The sequence below is a fragment of the Rhinopithecus bieti genome, unplaced genomic scaffold (genome assembly GCF_001698545.2).
Source record: "Rhinopithecus bieti isolate Rb0 unplaced genomic scaffold, ASM169854v2 scaffold_26532, whole genome shotgun sequence".
In the NCBI taxonomy this organism is placed as follows: domain Eukaryota; kingdom Metazoa; phylum Chordata; class Mammalia; order Primates; family Cercopithecidae; genus Rhinopithecus; species Rhinopithecus bieti.
Window position 1 is genome coordinate 4,942,818 of NW_016812934.1, and position 20,502 is coordinate 4,963,319.

Sequence of the window (20,502 nt, forward strand, 5' to 3'; positions counted from 1 at the left end):
AATATCTAAATCTCCAAGGGCACTGGTGTAAAAATGACATTCCAGATAGTCTGATATAAATGTTTCCTAAATTGTCTTTGAAAAATTAAATCGTTAAATGATTAGTTTTGCTATTTTTTTTTTTTTTAGTAAAGCTTTGGATATTATCCGAGGAATAACTATAAATATAAAGATTAGTCCATTCTAATCTTCAACCACAGGTGAGCTCACAACATTCATCAACCACAACTCTTGGCCTTAGTCAGTTCTCTTTTTTTCATTTCTTTGAAGAGGTTATATTGGCAGGACTTGATTAGATAGGGCTGATGCCCTGGTTTGTAGTTTAGGTGACTAAATAGAACCTAAAAAACAGAGAAATAGAGAAGCATGTTTAAAGTAAATGATGATGCATTACTTTGAACCTTGTTGAGTTTGAAGTTTCTATAGGATATTCAGGAGGAAATGTCTAGCAGGCAGTTCTACATATCCACTCCTGTTGATTTATGTCAAGAACTGTCTTCTCTGGAAAACTTTCAGTGATCTCCCAAGGTGAGTTGGTTACTCCTTTATTGTGCTCTCACAATATTTTGTTTCTCTATTCTTGCTCTAATCACCCTGTATTATCTTTTCTGCTTATGGTTCTGCCTCCACCACTAGCTTGTAAGGTTCTTGAAGGCAGATAATGTGTCCTGTTTATTTTTGAAACCTATAAAATCAAGTATAATGCTTAACATACAGTAGGCACCAAATACATTTGGCAAGTGAATAGATGAACATTAAAGCTTTGAGGGTTTGTTTTTAAATTCTGTAGATGCAAAAAGGCCACAGCCACGACTACTCCAGGTCAGTTAAGAGATTCAAAGCACCTGACGTAGATAAGAATTATCATAAATCTCTGTACCCCTAGACTTTTATTTTTTCACCTAAAACACATTAATCTCAAGTGACAAAGCCACTTTCACATTAGCACTCATTTGCATATAGCACTACTTGTGTTATCAAGGCCGCTGGCAACTAGCAAAAGTCATTTATGCCATTTGCAGCTTATGTTCACAGGGGATTTTGAATCTTTGTAATCCATTTGGCTGTAGAAAGTTTTTATATTTAGAAAACTAAATTATGAGAATAGCAAGAGCAGGAATAATATGGTTCGAAGCTAACAGGAAGCAATGGATAAAAAGAAAGGTGACCATAGCCTTTTGGAAGATGGGAGAAAGTTGAAGGCAGAAAAGATCAGGGAGCTTAACCTTGGAGTTTTTAAAAGTTATTCTATAAAAGGATTGTGGAGAAGATAGACTCATAATAAATCTAGGGTGATTTATGTCTGGGGGAGCAGTGTGAATGGTTCTGTCAATCAGTGTTCCATCTGAAAACAGAAAGTGCACTAAAGGAGATTTTAATGAGGATTTCTTTACAACAGGTTGAGTGTAAATATAACGTTACCACAAGGGAAAATGCAGGAGCTTGGAGACAGGTGGAACATTCCTAGGCCTGAAGAAATGAGAGAGAGGAGTCGGTTGCCTGAACCTGGAAGGATAGAGACTTTCAGTCAACGGGCATGCCCAGCCCAAGACAACATTGCAGCCAGATAGCAAAAGGAATAAATATCCCACCCTTACTCGTCTTCCTTGTCCTCTGCCCCGGTCTCCTAATCATGTTCCCCATTGATGGTCTTCAACTCGAAGCCAGAAGTCAAAGGAACTCAGGTGTATGGTCCTTATAGGTCAGTTTTTTCCTGGCTGAGGACAGATGGAAAGGGTGCAGAGCAGATCTAGAAGGACAAAAGGAAAATAATCATTTATCACAGTGGACAGAAGCAAATGATAATCTCTACCATTTCCAATTAGTTGCCAACTTTATAAACATTTGTATTTACTTTGCTTTCTATTATAACACTTGTCTGCAAAATACACTTTTCTTGGCAGAAATTCAGCCCTCCGAGTTGTGAAAGGAAATTCAGTTCACCAAATCATGAACAAGTCATTTCATTAAGTCTTAGTCACAGATACCCCAACTTTCCAGAGTTGAGTGGTTCTCATTGCACTACCCCTGATGCCAAAGGATTGCTCAGAATCTTTTATGGTGTGTGTTAAGCTGCAGCAGCAGGATGTTCCAACACTCTGGCTGAACTTACACTGAGTAAGCCTGGATTTAAAGTTCTGTGAGAGGCATATATGTAGGTGTTTCATAGCCACTGTCTTCCAGCAGTCACAATTGCGCAGAATTGGCAGTTGTTCCTCGTTCTGGGGGATTCTTAGGATTGTTCTAGTGTAGCAGTTGGCTCTGATAAAGACATTTTCAAGGAAATGTGTAAGCCATTCCCTTGTGAACACACATTAGGGTGGTTGACATGGGAAAGATTTACTAATTTGCTGATTGCTCTTGGACATTAGCCAGTTGCCAGATAGAACTCAACTGCTAAGTTCTTGTTTCAGTTTTTACCTGAAGGATTTGCAAAAATCTCTGCTTGTTTGATCCTACCTACATAATCCCATCATTCCAAACATAACTACCTGTAAATTTGGGATATCATATCTCATAGGATTGTTCTGAAGATTAAACACATTAATGCATGTGGCACACTTAGCAGAGTGCCTAAGAGGTAGCTATTTTTTATTTTATTAATTTATTATTACTATTATTGTTATTAGCTAAATGCTAGTCTTATTATAGATCTGTTACCCATATCTCTTTATTTCAGACATTCTCTCTTGACTTATATAAGAAACCCCTGATTTATCCATCTTAGTCCTGCATATACCAGTATTTAACTCAGAAATTAAAGGCAGGCAGTCCATGAACTGGTACATGATTACTTGTGGCCAGGAGGCAGGATCATTATAGACCTGCATCTACTTGTCAGGTATCCAAAAGCTCAGTACTGACTATTCCAGAGCCCAAGTAGGTAAGAGACATTACATCCCAGAAAACATGGCTAAGCCTTAAATCCAGGGTGGTCAGGTACTTCCTGAATGACTGTTCCATCCAAGATGTACCTGGTTTCAGTTCATAGGTACATGGAAAAATGGGTTGGCAGGATAGGAAGTGCAGAATCTTTCAGCCATTATTGTGCCGGAGCTGGAAATAAGATTGCGGTAATTTGGTTTTCCAGAGAAATGTGGGATGCTGGCACTTGCTAGTGAGGGACATGCATGAGACAAAATTAAGGATTAGAGCCAGGCTTTGAGGATTAGGGAGCCAGTATCCTCATAGACCAGTTGTCTAAGTCTTCTGCTGTCATGTTGGATACTACTGATGGAATTTTTTTTGGAGGGATGAGGTTGGGGCACTACTATGCTCAAGAACATAGTCTCGTAATTCTTACTGGAGGCCTGAACACAATGAGCTACTATACTTTGCGGCCACCCTCTCCTATATGCTAACCAGTGGAGCTGGACCCATGTCTTTGACCCACTGGTGGCATGAGGGGAACTTAAGCAATATTTTGGGTTTTAGGTGTTTTGCTTGTTTGTTTGGTATGTGTTGACTACTGTTTCCAACACTCAGATGTTCCCTAGGAAGAGCTTCTCAGTGTGAAAACTAATTGTTGCCTCTCCACAATCATGAACAAACTCTTCCCTATCTTAGTAGGGTTACTAGATTCTTGCCTGCAGCCTGAGTTCTTGGAAAGAACAACATGGAGATGAAAAGGTATAGTTTCTATTTAGCAGTTATCTTCTCACCTCTTAAAATGTATCTTTACTTAGATCCAAAGGCAGTCAAAATAGTGAAAATTGTTTTAAAATGTGACTAATTTTGTTCTAGATGTATTCTAGATGGATAAACATACATGCTGGTTCTTCTTGAGGTAACAATGAAAAATTAACTTTGCCTTGAATTATTCTAATGCAATTAAAGGTGAAACTTTTACTGTTTGATGATGTAAATAGTCTTTTCAAATCACTCCCAGAGAAAAAGTTTATTAGCTCTTCATTGAGGCCTTTAAAGATTGCTAGTTTTCTTTGTTCATTATCTCTCAGGGCATTAGCTTCTAACGCGATGGTATTGTCTCTACTCTAGATATATAAAAAACTTTGAAGCATGGTGCATTCATGTTTTCACTCAAACATATATAAGATTTATCTGTATTTATTTGCTTCCATTTTTCCAAATAGATGGAAAGTCTATAGTTGTGAGAATAGGAAATGTGTGATTCTATTGAAGCACTCCTCACATTCTGCCTACTTTTTCTGTTTGGTTTTAGAAATAACTCATAATTGTATCTTAGCCAATAACATCCATATTAACTTCTGTATATTGTGGTTAGCTTAAAAGGATAATATTTAAGCTTATATTATTGAGTAATCAAGATGGTTTGGTACCATATTAGGAAAAATGGAGATAAATTTTTCAAACAGCTTCATGATATTCTGGGCAGCAAAGTTGCCATCATTTGCTACGGCTGCCAAAGAGCTTTGTGGTGTTTCTTTTTTGGCCTCTTGGTTTTAAAAAATAAGAACTGAGTTTCAGAAAGGTGAAATGATTTTTTTTTATGGTCACAGAACTCGATAGTGGTTTTGGGAAGGGTGATTCACAATCTCCCAAGTTTTAGTTCACTGTTTCCTCTGCATGACCATACCATTATCAGGAACTAAAGAGTTCTAGAACTTGAGTGGTGTTTACTAGGGAGGAAAAACCTTAAGGTTTAAGGTCCTTGAAATCAGAATCAATGAATGAAAATTTTCAGAATTTTGGAGGTTTGATTAAATTTTTTGGTGATGATTGAAAATATAGGTCTATTATTATAATTGAGGACAAGAGAAAGAAAGCAATTGCAATTAATCTGAAAAAAATTAATTACTTTTTCTTGTGAGAAAGTGGTGTCTCTGTGGCTAGGTTGTAACTTCTTAAAAGAAAATCCAAGCGTGGTGGCTCACGCCTGTAATTCCAGCACTTTGGGAGGTTGAGGCGGGCGGATCACTTCAGGAGTTCGAGACCAGCCTGGCCAATATAGTGAAACCTCCTCTCTACTAAAAATTCAAAAATTAGCCAGGTGTGGTGGTACACGCCTGTAATCCCAGCTACTCGGGAGGCTGAGGCAGGAGAATTGCTTGAACCCAGGAGGCAGAGGTTGCAGTGAGCCGAGATCATGCCGCTGCACTCCAGCCTGGGTGAAAGAGTGAGACTCTGTCTCAAAAGAAAAAAAGGAAGAAGGAAGTAAGGAAGGAAAGAAAGAAGGAAGGAGGGAAGGAGGGAAGGAGGGAAGGAGTGAAGGAAGGAGGAAGGAAATAGCTATTTTATACTACTTGGCACCTTGTTAAGCACCCGGAAAAGTTCTATACACATTGTAGGGTGTGTACAAATATGTGATTGATGAATCAGGAAGAACTGAAAAGTAAAGAACTAATGTCAGTGTGCTTTGCTCAGTAAACAATCCACAGACTCCTATAACGGCTTTGGGAGGGTCCTGTCAATCTGAAGCCAAATAGCATTACTATATTCTGAGGTGTATATGTGTGTGTGTATGCATGTGTAGGTGTGTGTGTGTGTGTGTGTGTTAAACTAACCTTTATTGAGAGTTTACAAGATTTACCCTCTGTTAGGTATTAGAATCGTGTTATTTTATTTAATTCTTATTACACTCCTAAGAAATACATTCTAAAACAAACTGCCCCCCCCCAAAAAAAAAAATGTGCATGGATATCCCCTGCTCTAGGAAAGAGACACAGCTGCCCATTACGCCAACATGATGAGAATCTGGCCTTACCAGAAAATCCAGAAGAAGTTTCCCGCCTCTGCCCCAAATAAATTTGAAACAAATTGTCCAGTTTATAATGATCTAAAATGTTACAAATGGCAGGAAAGCTTTTAAACTTCTCTAAAATATAAAACCAATAAAGACATACATTTTAAAAAATTGACAAAATTATACATATTTGTCATGTACAGCATGATGTTTTAGAATATATATACACATTGTAGAATGGCTAAATTGGGCTAACATATGTACTACCTCATATAGTTATCAATTTTGTGGTGAGAATGTAAAATCTACTCTCTTAGAATTTTTACAAATACAATATATTGTTATTAACTGTAGTCGTCATGCTGTACAATTGATTTCTTGAATTTATTTCTCCTGTTTAACTGCAATTTTGCATCTTTTGACCTACATCTTCCCAACAACTTCTTTTGCCACTGTCTCAGCCTCTGCTAACTAGTGTTCTACTCTAGACTTCCATAAGTTCAACTTTTTAGTTAACAAGATTAGAAAATAAGCTCACACATATACGAGTTGATGCAAATTCGGGAGTGATGGTAACTAAAAGAAGCATGAGGTATAGTTTCTTAAGATCCTGAAAAAAGTCAAGCACAGTGAGAAGAAATGTATGGCCCTTGACTGGTACCTGTAAAACTCTTATCTTGAGCACCTCAGCAACTATAACAATAATAAAAGCAACCTAGACACTAAGGTCAGCTGGTTGGTTTTTAAAAATATGAGTGCCATACATAGCAAAGAAATTCAATTACAATAAAAATATTTATACCCAAACACATTCCACAGAAAATGTTTATTTAGTAAATGTGTTTTTCACTAAATGACCTCTCATATTACTGCATGGAACAAAATATGTGCAATTTTCTCTTAATGACATCAAAATGGGTCCTAACCATCTGCCTCATAGTATTTTCTATCAGTCATTTTTTATAATGAATGAAAAGTAATTTAAGTGTCCTATATGACAATATTTATGATGTGGAAAGTAGTAGAATCTTTACATTCTGTGAATTTTGTCCACACATGTGAATGTCCTTGTTCACACATGTGTAGCCTAATGTGGATGAAAGGATACTCTTGATGGCTTTTTCTTGCACTCCAATCTGCGTCTTGTTTGGTTAAGTACTATCAAAAATGCTCTTATTAAGAATATTGAGAAACAGTTCTTTCTTTCACAAAAGAATCACCACATTCTTTTTATTTTACTTGAAACTCATTCATCGCCATATGGACCAGAGCCCTGGGGACTTAACGAGCCTAGTGCAAAACAAACTTTGTGCAGTGTTACACAGCAAGATGGCATTTGCTCTAAGAGCATGGAATAAGAACCATGAATCAGAATGCACATTGCTTTTTTGATTATTTCAAAAGAATAAGTACCTAAAAGAAGAAACTATCACCCTAGGATTAAGTGTTAAGCAACCAGCACCACGCTGGTCATAGCACACAGTAGGCCATCAGCAAATACATGTTGCATTGAATTTGTTGCCTGAACTAAGACAAATGTTGGTGAAATGTGAAGGCTAATTAAACAAGCTCACTTTTGAAATACGGCCTCTTAGTCTTTACACAAGTTCATAATTGACCTAGCAGAATCCAAAATTACTATTTTAAAAATAACAAAATTATATTCATTTACTTATATAAATAGTTTTTCAAACAGGAATGTGTCCATCAGCAGCAATATTAATCTGGATTTTATTAACTCAATGCCATGATTTCATTTTAACTCTCACCTCCACACCCGGTAATTAAGTACTTGGTGCTTTTCTCTATCTCTCTAGGCACTGGGATTTCCTTCAATACTGTAATGGCCCTGTGGACTCTCTAATGACTCATTGCCAATAGGGTCCATACAGTAACTTTAATTGCCTCCACATCTCCTTCTCTCTACAAAAATGGAATTCATAAACGCAGGTGTGGAAACATAATTAAGCACATAATGTTTTCCATCTCTTCCTAACAACTGCTTTACTTCATTCAAATTTCAGCTTGTAAAGCTTTACTCTCAATGGAGCAACCCACAGGAGAACCTCACAGATGCTAAAAACACATACACACTATAAATTAATCTTTGCCACTTGAGAGCATTGAAGAAAAAGAAAAGAACTTACATAGTCCAATGTAATGTATTAGACATCTAGTGACATGGCTTTATGTTTAAGTTCATCTTAAAGTATACATACAGATACCAATTACCAACAGCAACAATGGAAAACTGATTCTTTCTGATTCATGTAGGAAATAGTAAATAGAGTTTACTCTGTCGTTTGGGAAAATGGCCACAGTGTATTAAATAAATAGGACTGTATAACCAACCTATCTGAGAAATAATGCATTGTGAATTTTTATCCATCCTGTTATTTAGGCTGTGAAAAACATTCACATAAAATACCATATTTTACAATATAGATCAATTTATAAAGCACTCTCACATACTTTATTTTCCTTAGTACTTACTACAACCCATAAAGTAAGGATTATCATAATACCATGCCTGAAATTTGAGAAGACAGGTCTAGTATCATTCCCTTGTTGAGTCATGAGGTTATAAATTATTTATTCATTCATTTATTTATACAATCAATACTTTTTGGGCATTAGAATTCATATCTTCTGATACTAGTATTTTAATGCTTCTGTACTGCATAGTCTCTCAACACTATGCTCTACGATGACTTTTAGGTCACAGTTTTTTCTTGACATTCTGATGACAAAAGAGGACTGGTGATTCTATACCCACTTCTTAATATGATTTTGAATATCTAATGAGATTATAGAGTATGACAATAATAAACTCGTGGTAGTTCAACAAATTGTATTATGCTTGTCAAATTTGAGTGAGAAAGCATGGCAGTAGAGGGAAATGTGGTAAAGAGTGCAATTGGATCTGTGCAAATTTGCTTATATTTTCATAAAGTTGAGGTTTTCATTCCGACACTGCCACTTTCTTTGACCAACATGTGGCACAAAACCTCATAATCAGGGAACACCAACAGTTATCTGTCTGTGTCCCACCCCTGTGGATGCTAAACTAAAAAAACTAAAGGCAGCCCTAGACACGTGCACTACTTTCTTGTCTCTCAATGTCGTAACTGCCATGATACCACGTGTGAGGCACCCCATGAGGCTGCCTGGGCATGTCTGAAAAAAACATTTTCAGTACTATTTCTAAACTACGGATAAATAAATGGCTTCAATCTTTAGAACTGTCAATCCAGCATATATACACACTCAAATTAACCAAGCAACCAAGAAGATATTTAAAAATAGTCTTGAAGAGTTCAGTGTTTATTCTCTGAGCAGGTTTTTCAAATTAGAAATTAACATTTAAGAGAAAACAAACAGAGGGTTGTGGCAAACCAGGGCTAAAAAAACCCACATTAGCACATGGTCATGTGGATTCTTTTTTCAGGAAAAACATTCCAGATTCCACAGATTTTCAGTGGAAAAACAAAAACAGAATTCCCATCCATTTCCAAGTATGGCAAAGTGTGCACAAAACTTGTGTGTCTCTGCCCTGTTTCCTCAAACCACAAATTGTTATCCTAATAGAGTACTCCCAGTGAACAGAGAGGACATTGGGGAAGGACCCAGAAATGTTTGATTCCAGCCTCACTACCACCAGTACCAACTCTAACAACTGGATCCTCAGTTTCCTCAAGCGTAAAATGGGATAATAAATAGTTCCTTCTCTGCTGACTTCATTGGCTTTTGGTGAAGATTAAATTAGATAATATATGAAAGCCTCCAAGATGTAAAAAATGTAAGGAAAATTTATTATCTTAATCTTATTTTTATTCAATTGCTTTTTCTCATATATTCTCTAGTATTATGTATGAACAATATGCAATGGTGTGTTGGTAAATCTGCTCTCAGGGGAAAACACGCAGGTTCATGTTGTTTGCTGATATTTGTGGTGTAAATATTCTCACCATGGCCAATTTTTAAGGCACCAATTCAAAAAATTTCTGACTATTTCATGATTGGCTCTCGGGAGCTGGTAGTGAACTGGCACCAGTACAGCAGTGGAACATCAAAGAATCTTTAACTAGACTAGAGGAAGTTTTGAGAAAAATCATTTTCTTTGGTCTTAACTTTTGCCTACTTCTTCCTTTTTTAGAGTAGTTTTAGATTCTTGCTGTATTCTCAAAGTCTCTTTTTCTATATCCCTTGTATACTAAATCAACTATGACTGCCTCCGGCTGTTATGAAAATTGAAAACTGGCTGAGTATTTATTTGTTTTGTGACAAATACTCAAATACTATAATATGAATATCAAATACTGTGACAGTTATTCTCACAATACAAAAAAATCTTGTTTCATAAACCACACTAGAGATTAAATAAAACAACTTTTAAAAATGTGGGCAAAATATTAATATCCATTGGAGAAGAAAGAAAATTCATGCACTATATACCTCCTTCTCCAATAGGTTGGAGGTAGTAGGATGAAAATATAGTGGGATTTTTCATCAGAAGTTCTGTGTTTAAATCTTAATGTGGCTGCTGCTCAGTATTTCATCATGGACAAGTCTCCTCATTGATCTGAGATTTGTTTTTATCTTCTATTTAGTGGAGACAACAGCATTAACCCATTCACCCTCCACATGAATTTGTTTTGGGGCTCAGAAGTATGTGGTAGTCTTTTGTAAAAATGAGGAACTAAACAAAATTAGTTACCACCACAGGGCAGTTGCTACTTACTACAAGAAGATAAATAAGCAAAGCTGTATTATTAGGTTAGATGAAAACCATAGAGTAGTGGGGACCGATCTGATCTAGGTTGTAAGTCAGAGTAAGTCTTCCTGCTCTGGTCAAAACTAATCTGAGAGAGAAATTGACTTAGCTAGAGGATGAGATAGTTAGGGCATTTGGGAAGTGGGAGTGGTATATACAAGGACTTTATAAAGACAAGACACAGGGTGACTACAAAGGACTGAAAGATCATACACAAAGATCTTTGGCCCTGGCCTTGCCACTGTTATAATTAAATGTACACATATGCAGTCAGAAGGAAAAATAAAAGCAATCTTGTATCTGAAGATCACCACACTAAATACAAAACACCTTGTTTAACAAGTTCCCAAGATGAATAAAGCCTTGGACCTCTTCTTGAAAATTAAACAACTTTATCCCTGACTTATATAAGCTTAGTATCTGTAAATATATAATGATTCTTGAAGATATAATTATCAAGTGAAGATATTCTTGGGTTTTTAGCAATGAATATAATAAATAGACTATTTTAAAATAAAGAACAGTGAGTTGCACATGTAGAAATTATAAGTGAGTTTTGAAAATAGTCTTCCTTCCATCATGCTGGTTAAATATCTCTCAATATGTTTTGTGGTAGGTAAAAGAACTTCAGGTACTTTTGGAACTTGACAATCTATATATAAACAATTATTACTTGAAAAAGTTATATGAGACTAATGGAAAAAAATCACACTCTAAAAAGTCTGGAGGAGTTTCTGAGACTCCTAAATATGACAGAGAATCTTACACTGAACATCTCTCTTGCTATAAAGGAAGATTTGGGATATTGAGAAGCAGATGGTTACTCCCAGTGATCTTGGGAACATTTGGATACCAAATGTTTGAGTAATACCGAGGTTCCCCAGAAAGGCATGAAGGAAAAAAAAACCACATTTCTCATCCCCTGTTTGCAATGACGAACCATTCTACCTCTGTTAGTTGTAACTCTATGCAGACTTATGTGATCTGAACTAAATACCCGAATTTTTCACTGCTTCCTCATGCAGCCACTTCCACACTACTGACCCTGGAGTAGATGACACGGTAGGCAAATGAAATTTTATATTATTAGGTGAGCTCTAGTTGCAAATCTCTATCTGATTCTTTTCCTAGTTAGCTGCCTGAATTAATCTCTGCCACTTATTCTGCAAATTACTACATCTTACTAAACATAATTTTACTCTTCTATAAAATGGAAACATTATCTCTGTCTTTACAAGAATGCAAGATGTCAAAAAGAGAACCTGTTTCCTTTAAGACCTAGAGCTGAGTCTGCCCTAAGTCCCTCCTCCACATATTTTCTTCTCTAGACCTGAGTGTCGATCCATTCAAGCTTTGAGTGTTTCCAGACAAGAAGGAAGCACCTCCAGGACCTGTTCTACCCCATTAGCTACCCCAGAGATGGAGGGAAAAAAAAGTTACACGAGGAGAAGAATCAAGAACAAAGGATGATTTCTCTCCTTAGACCTACACAGAAGTGCTCTACTTGACTTCACAAGGATGAGAGCATGCTCTTCCAGCTGGTATCTCCGTTCCAACCATTTAAATGGAAGAAAAGATGGACAAAAACAAACAAACACACACACACACACACACACACACACACACACACACACACACACACAGGAAAAGAACATGAAAAGAGATTTTTATCTCTAGTTCTACATATAATCCTTTAATCCTCCCACTAAAGGCTCTACTCCCCCACATTAGTGCTCTATTGTAACATATCAAGGATTCCATTTAGTCTTTGGTCATTACAACCTCTCCTGAGATGGGGAATGGAGGGAAGATGAGAGAAGAGGAGACAGTCTTATGTTTCCCCAAGATTGAGTGAACAACAATCATGAATTATTCTCAGTTTGTTTTAAATAAACATAAAAAGAAATACAAATTGATCAAAATCTTTTTGTCCTAAATGGACAACAATATGAAACAAATATCTGTAGTAATTTTATGTTAACTAAAATAATGATACTTGTTTAAATTGGCAATTAATGCTAGAAGTTGACTGAGAAACCAAAAGTAAAGGTATGGTTTTAAGTTTATTGAATACTTATCAATATGATCTAACACATTCAGAAACAGGCAAATGAAGGTTATTAGATACTTCATTGTTCAAACAAAAATAGATATATAAGAGGGGAATGTACCCACATGTTAATATTACACAGTTTATAAGACTCTCATGAGAGAGAACTATTCAAGACAAAATAAAAAAAGTAAAAGAAATTTTAAAAAGGGGGAAAAGAGAACCAGCATTAGAATGAAAGACATATATTTTTACATTATGTAAATGCATCCTATAGTCATGTATATAAAATATAGGTGAGTATTTCACTCCTATATATGTATATTTGACCAGAAACTTAATAATATCTTATAAATTACAGTGATATTGGCTGGGTAATAATAAGGCATCATAACTAACTGCATAACCTCACAGAAGGATTGAAGTTTTTAAACTATTCACAAATATGCCCCCCAAAAAAGTAAATAAATAAAAGTAGCTTGTCTTGCTCAGGAAGCCCCATTCCCTATACAGGGGAATGAGACAGAATATACACTTGAGAGCCTCTTTCAGATTAATTCACTCTCATTGGGTTAATATTCTGTCAATCTAACCTTCAACTTGACTCTAAAAAGTTTTTTTTTCTCTTCCTTCTCTAGAGGATGTTCAGGGACTATGGACATTTTCATATGCTAATGACTTTTGGAGAGAGCCCCTGACTCATGTCTTCTCCTCTGGCCAAGCACAGTCTCCCACATGGTGTGTTGTGGTTGGCTGTATCTGTCTCTGAGCACCCTGCTGTGATGTTCACTGTAAGGCTGGTGTTCACTGGGTAAGGCTACATCCCTGCCACGGTTTTCACTGGAAAGATCTCTGCTTTCTGTGGCCATTGATCCCAACTCCAGGTCTCTTCAGTTCTACTAGTTCTCTTAGCATCTCCATAGATCATAGCCATTACCACCACAAACAAAGAATGTTGTTAGCAAAACAGCAAAGAGGCTAAATGTGGGTTTTAAGAGAAGAAGATAGATGCATATCTGGGTTTTTCCAATTTCAAGCTGTGTGAACTTGAGCTAGGATTGCCTCTTCTCTAAGAAGGGTTAATTCATTTATTCAACATACACTTAGTGCCTACTATATGCTAGGCACCTTGTTGAGAGTTGGGAACACCGAGGTGAAAAAGAGATACAGTACCTACCTTCACAGGGCTTAGAGTGCGATGAGGAAAGCCAATGATCTCTCTCCTGGAAAAATATTAGAAACTTGGGATGGTAAGAGAACTGTTCTTATGGTCAAAAGATTGCCTCTCCAATACTCAACAGGGGAGACCTATGATCAATAAATGGAATCACAGTGCCTCAGTCCATCCATAACAGAAACACCATAAACTGGATGGTTTATAAACAACAGAAATTTATTTCTCTCAGTTGTGGGGGCTGCACCAGTAGACTCCATGTGTTGCGAGGGCTAGCTTTGTGGTTCATAGATGACCATTTTCTCATTGTAACATCACATGGCAGATGGGGAGAGCTCTGGTCACTTCAGCCTGCTTATAGGACTCTAATCTCATTCATGAGTACTCCACTTTTGAATCACCTCCCAATACCATCATATTGGGGATTACGTTTCTACATACGAAGTCTGGGAAGACATAAACATTCAGTCCATAGCACACAGTGAGGTTGTTTTGAACTTAATGACAAGAAGCTCTTTGACAATAAGTATAGTTGACCATTGAACAACACAGGGTTGAACTGTGTGGGTCCACTTGTATGTGAATTTTCTTCTGCCTCAGCTACCCCTAAGACAGCAAGATGAACCCCTCATCTTTCTCCCCCTCCTCAGTCTCCTCAACATGCAGATGACAAGGGTGAAGACCTTTATGATGACCCATTTCCACTTAGTGAATAATATATTTTCGCTCATGGTTTTCTTAATAACATTTTCTTTTCTAGCTTGCTTTATTGTAAGAATACAGTATATATTACATATAACCTACAAAATATGTGGTAGTCGATTGTTTATATTATCAATAAGAATTCTGGTCAACAGTAGGCTATTCATAGTTAAATTTGGAGGAGTCAAAACTTATACTTGGATATTCTTTTTTCTTTCTTTCTTTTGTTTTCGCCTTGAGACAGGGTCTTGCTCTGTCACCCAGGCTGGAGTGGTGCAAGGGTGTGAACAACATGGCTCACTGCAGTCTCAATCTCCTCGGCTCAACCAATCCTGCCACCTCAGCCTCCTGAGTAGCTGTGACTACAGGTGCACACCACCATGCCTGATTAATTTGTTTATTTTGTAATTTTTATAGCGAAGGATTGCTTCAGGCAGAATCACAGTCATAGCTCACTGCAACCTCAAACTCCTGGGCTCAAGTAATTCTCTTGCCTCAGTCTCTCCAGTATGTGGGACCATAGGAGAGCTCAACTATGCCTTTATTTATTTTTTAATTTTCTTTTTGTAGAGACACAGTCTTGCCCAGGCTGGCCTTGAACTTCTGGATTCAAGTGATCCTCTCACCTCAACCTCCCAAAGTGCCAGGATTATAGGCATCAGCCACCATGCCCAGCCTATACTTGGACTTTTTTTTAACTGTGCCTGTGGTTGGTGCCCCTAGTCCCTGAGTTCTTCAATGGTCAAATGTACTTTCTAACTGCTGAACAGTGGGCCTCTTGAAATAGTAAGGTCACTGCTGGAAGTCTTCAGTAAGATGTGGCATGACTGTCAGGAGGCTACAGGTCTAATTCCTGCAGGGGATGGGAAGCTGGGGTAGTTGGTTTGCATCAAGCCTGGTTCTTGTTATGATGGTGACATGCCTCAACAGGGTGGTGGCATAATCAACAGGTGAGAACTTAATTATTAACATCATAGTTGACCTGCTAGTTTGCCAGGTACATCTGTACATGAACATCGAGCCACTTCCTAATGAGTGTGTATGTTTCTCCCTGTGTTCTCTGTTGTCAAGTAAGAGTTAATGTAAATTTTTCCTCCTGCCATTGCCAATTTACTGTGCAGAGCTGAGGCTTGGGATGAAGAGGATGTTAGGAAAAAAAAAAAGAGCAACTGCCTTTGTGCTACTAGGCAGAGAAAAAGCAGGCCAGACCAGTCAGAGACAGGCGAAGAGGTGAACCTGGGGACAAAGAACAGATGGAATGTGAGGAGGGCACAGAGAAACAGATTTGTGAGAAATGCAAACGGGGTGAAATATATGCAAAGTTGGAAGAGTAAGGAGATGGTAGGGGAAGAAAATAAAAATAATGATGGAACCCAAGAAAGGAATTAGATAAAATCAGAGGGAGATAATGAAAAGCAAAAAGAGGGAATGCAAAGCAAAGGAGGAACAAGCACAATTTACTAAGCAACATTTTGGTTTTTATCAAGGGCCTTGTTCCCTGAGTAGGGAACAGAGCAAGAAGAGAATGTTTGTTGATGCAGGAGCCCTGCCTCCAAAATGTCACAGTGCAGGTTATTGCAGATGAGCGTCTCTGGCAGGTCTGTCCCTGGTTCACCACAGGGCCACATCTCTCTCAGTTTTCTTAGGGAGAGGTGGACTGAGAACTTCCTTCAAGTCAAGCAAAATCTTTTAGTACAAGCATAACTTTTAATGAGTAATTTAATGAGTAAATATTCCTTAACCTCTGACTATTGTTCCAGGCCAGATAGCACATACGTTTCTTTTTTCTTTTTTCTTTCTTTTTTTTTTTTTTGAGATGGAGTCTCGTTCTGTTGCCCAGGCTGGTGTGCAATGTCACGATCTCGGCTCACTGCAACCTCCTCTTCCTGGGTTCAAGCAATTCTCCTGCCTTAGCCTCCTGAGTAGTTGGGATTACAGGCACTTGCTACCATGCCCTGATAATTTTTGTATTTTTAGTAGCGATGGGGTGTCACCATGTTGGTCAGGATGGTCTTGAACGCCTGACCTTGTGATCCACCCACCTCGGCCTCCCAAAGTGCTGGGATAACAGGCATGAGCCACCTCAGTCGGCCACAAGTTTCTTAATGATAGTCATTGGGTTACACATATATTCTGTTCAACTGAATGCCGCATAAAAAGTGTAATGTTTATGGTTCTGCTGATAATAACAAGTATTGCTTGCTTTATTTAACAGGGATAGCTCATTCATTATAAAGAAATCAAAGTAACTGATTTTCTATATCTTGTGATTCTCACTAGCCCTTCTTTTGGTGGACCAGATGCAGACTGGTCTTCCTGGGCATCATTTCCAGATCTGGGAGATAGAAAACCAGAAAGAACAGCTGTGGCCGTAAGCAGGAAGTGAAAAATAAATCTGATGGAATATTATCCTAGCCCAACTAGTAATTTTTTTAAACACTGAGATTTCTCTACTGTCATTCTTGTCTTTATAATTCATTAATGGCATTTTGTTCAGCATCTTGTGTTAAATCCCTTTGTCCTTCTTTAATCCTCATATTTCATATATGTCAGATTCTCTGACACATGGAGCTGTGATAAAAACTCATCAAAGCCCTTGTTATGCTGTATTTCTATGCACTGAGTTGTTGTCATGTTACTCTATAAGCAATCTCTCTCCATATCTCACTCCACCCCTCTCATTATCATTTATTTTTGACTCAATATCTAATACATTTTGTGTTTTGTTTTGTTTTTATTTTGATGAAATAATCCTATCAGCTTATTCACAAAATCTATTAGTAAATCTTAAAGGAATATTAGGATGCACTTAGAGTTATATTTATTTTAAAGTTATCTTCATTCACAAATATCATTGACAACGTTAATATGTGAAAATAAGACAAATAAAAGTCTCTATGTTTTCTGAGTTCGGGGCCTAAAAAGTAAAACAACTTCATCCTGGGGCAAAGTAACTCATTTTTTTAAGTTGCTCACAAAGTGGCTTGGCTGCTAGTTTTGGACTAAATGTGAACCTTTGGGGGTTGAAATTCATTTACTCCTGGCAAAATGTGACTTCCTGCTTCTAAGAATAAAGGCTTGAAAAGACTTATTAAAGGGAGGCTCCAAAAAGACTTCTTAAACTTCAAACAGGTCTTACAAAAGAACATTCTGATGAGTTAAGTGCACATGAATTAGAAGCATATGTATTAAATTTCCCTTAAAATACACATGGGTTTAAAAATTAAGTGGGGAGAAAAGACTCTTGGCAAAAATCTATTTTAGGTTTGGCTAAATCCAAACCATTTGAAAAGTAATTCTAAGGAATGGGACAAAAGACAAATTAAAATTTTTAAACACTTTTGGGAATTGAGTATATTCTAATTTTTTAAAATGATTTAAGCTTACTTGAATAAGAAATACTGGATTTGTTTAAATCTCCCCTAAAATAAAGGGAAAACTGCATGGAAACAGGATCCATTTTTTGAAAACTCCAAAACCTTGGGAAAAGCTTGAAGATCTTGATGATTTTAAATCAAAGCCAGGCCTGCCTGGAGGAAAAATGGTACTTAATTCAAGGGAATTGTGACTTTTGTCTTGTTTTCCTGCTCATGTCCTTTCAGGAAGAGCTAAAAAGCCTTCCAGACTCCTGTTTCTTCGTCTCTCATATAAATGATGTCATTTGTTCTTTCTCTTCCGAAGACACACACACACACACACACACACACACACACACACACACACGAGACACTGAAAATTCACTGGATGATGCTGTCAGCAGTGTGCATAGAGAAAAAAAAACAGTCGTGAATGCACTGTGCTTAAGCCAGGCAGTGTCACAGTCCTCATTTAAATGGATGACAACACAACATGGATGATTTCAAAGTGATTGGTTCAGTTAAGAGAGGTGGAGGAAATTTGAACCAGAATTACAATTTTAATAAATACTATTCCTGTGTAAAGTTAGAGCCTGATATTTATAGTTTGTACCTGTATCTTGTTCTTGTAATATTCCTTTATAGTAGACACCAGGGCCTTGATATCTAAGTGAGTCATAGAACTATCTGGGCATCCAGAAGCATTTCCATGTGGCTATTACAGCAAGGGCATAAAACTAAGGTAAAAAGACCTAAAAGTGGCATGGACCTGTGAAAGCCATCTTAAAGGATGCTACAGTTCAGAGTACTTGGAGCCATAAAATGTAGTGTTTTCTTTTGTTTTGTTTTTTGGTGGGGTGGTAGGCAAAAAGTTGAACAATGACAAGAAAGAGGGATAGGGAAGGTAAATATAATGTTAAAGGTCAATTTTATTCTATAAATATGTATTAAACGTGTTTGTTATAACAGATGTTGAACCCAGTATCTGATTAAAATGACAAATGAAAAACTATCTTGAATTTTAAAATACTTGGCAACTACAATGAAGGCAAACTTATATTCAGCTTATATTATTGTAGTTCAATTCTGTAAGGCCTGGTGACTTAAATACATGAGACTTGACTCAACATGGATTCTAGTGACTAACACATGATCTGGATTCAAATACTGCATCTACCATTGGTACTACCTGTATGACCTTGAGCAATTTAAATAACCTCTTTGAGTCTCAGTTTCCATGTCTATAAAGTGGGGATGCCATTAACTTTCCTATAGACAAGGTGAGTATTAGTGTAGTGTCTAGAACTTCATACCCAGAACAGTGATTTATTTCATTAATATGGTAAATATATTCTGAAAGAATAGAGCAGACAGAGTGGGTGTGCTCTGCCGTGGAGGGAGGTGAAGAAATAAGTTCTTTTGAACTAAGCCATTGAATCAGCTTGTTTTTACCCTTAAACATAGTGACTTTATATATATATATTATCTTATACATTTATGGATTGGTTATGTAGTGCTTCTAGTCTGGGCTTCATTAGCTTGGAATGGAGGTTTAGAATAACCTCACTGTTATGTCTGGGGCCTTAGCTAAGATGTGTAGCATGGATGAGGCAGCTGGAATGGGTGGATCCTCTCTCAAATAGTTTCTCCTCCTCCAACAAGCTAGTCTGGGGTCATGCACGTGGAGAAAGGATTTCCTGCAGCAAGAAAGGGAAAGTTTTAATGCACAAACCTGTATCAAGCTTCTTTTGGTGTCACATTTGTTACTGATCCATTGGTCAAAGCAACTCACATAGCCAAGACCAGATTCAAGGAATGGAGAAATAGATTCAGCTCTTGATGGGAGGGATGGCAAGTTACACAGCAAAGATAGGTATGAATAAATTGAGACAGACCCATTACTGCAGCAATCTGCCAAGACCTTAACAAGGTACTTAAATTTTGTGTTCATAAGAATCACCAGAGTTACTGATTTACCAGACTGATCTCATTTTAATACTGGCAAAACTGACAAAGTCCTGGAAGTTGTTGTTATCATTACTTTTCACTATGGAATAAGCATTGAAGAGTGAGAAGGATAAATGCCAAATGAAGAATTCAGCTGAATCGGGAAGCTCCTTAATGCTTTCTTTAACTGCTTAGAGAGGCACATGGATATAGTGGCAATAGTCAGCTTGCCAGTGTGGATCGAGGACCCCACTGGGTCTAGGGAGACCCAAACAATTCTAAGGCACTTGAATTCCCCTCCCCAGACTCTGGGATAATTAAAGCTGCAGAATCTGTCATTGCCAAGCCTAACAACCTGTATGTAGTAATTATTAGGCATCCTATATGGACAGACTGCAGGTACATACATGAGGCCAGCCCACTGGCATGAACAATCGCTTATCTGCTGCAACACAGTGATAGAGTGGAACCGATCATCACAAACCTAGAAACAGGTCTTCTAAAGGAGATTGTTAAATTGTGAAAAATTTCTGGACAAAATTAGCACTTTTTCCAAATTATTTTAATTAAAGTGCTTTAGATTATTCTGACCATACTTGGAGAAACTCTGACTTAAAGGATGGGTAGGTGTTTTCTGGGTAAGAAGGAAAGGACAGACATCCCACATGGAGAGACTAGGATAGAGCATGAACAAAGACAATGATAAAGATAGTGTACGATGTGGCCCCAGGGTCATGGAGGGAAGGCGGCAAGGTGGATAAAGAAAAAGTAAGGGTGAAAAGTGGACAGCAAGGAAGTTGAGAAAAAAAGCTAGATGGTGCACACTGATGTCTA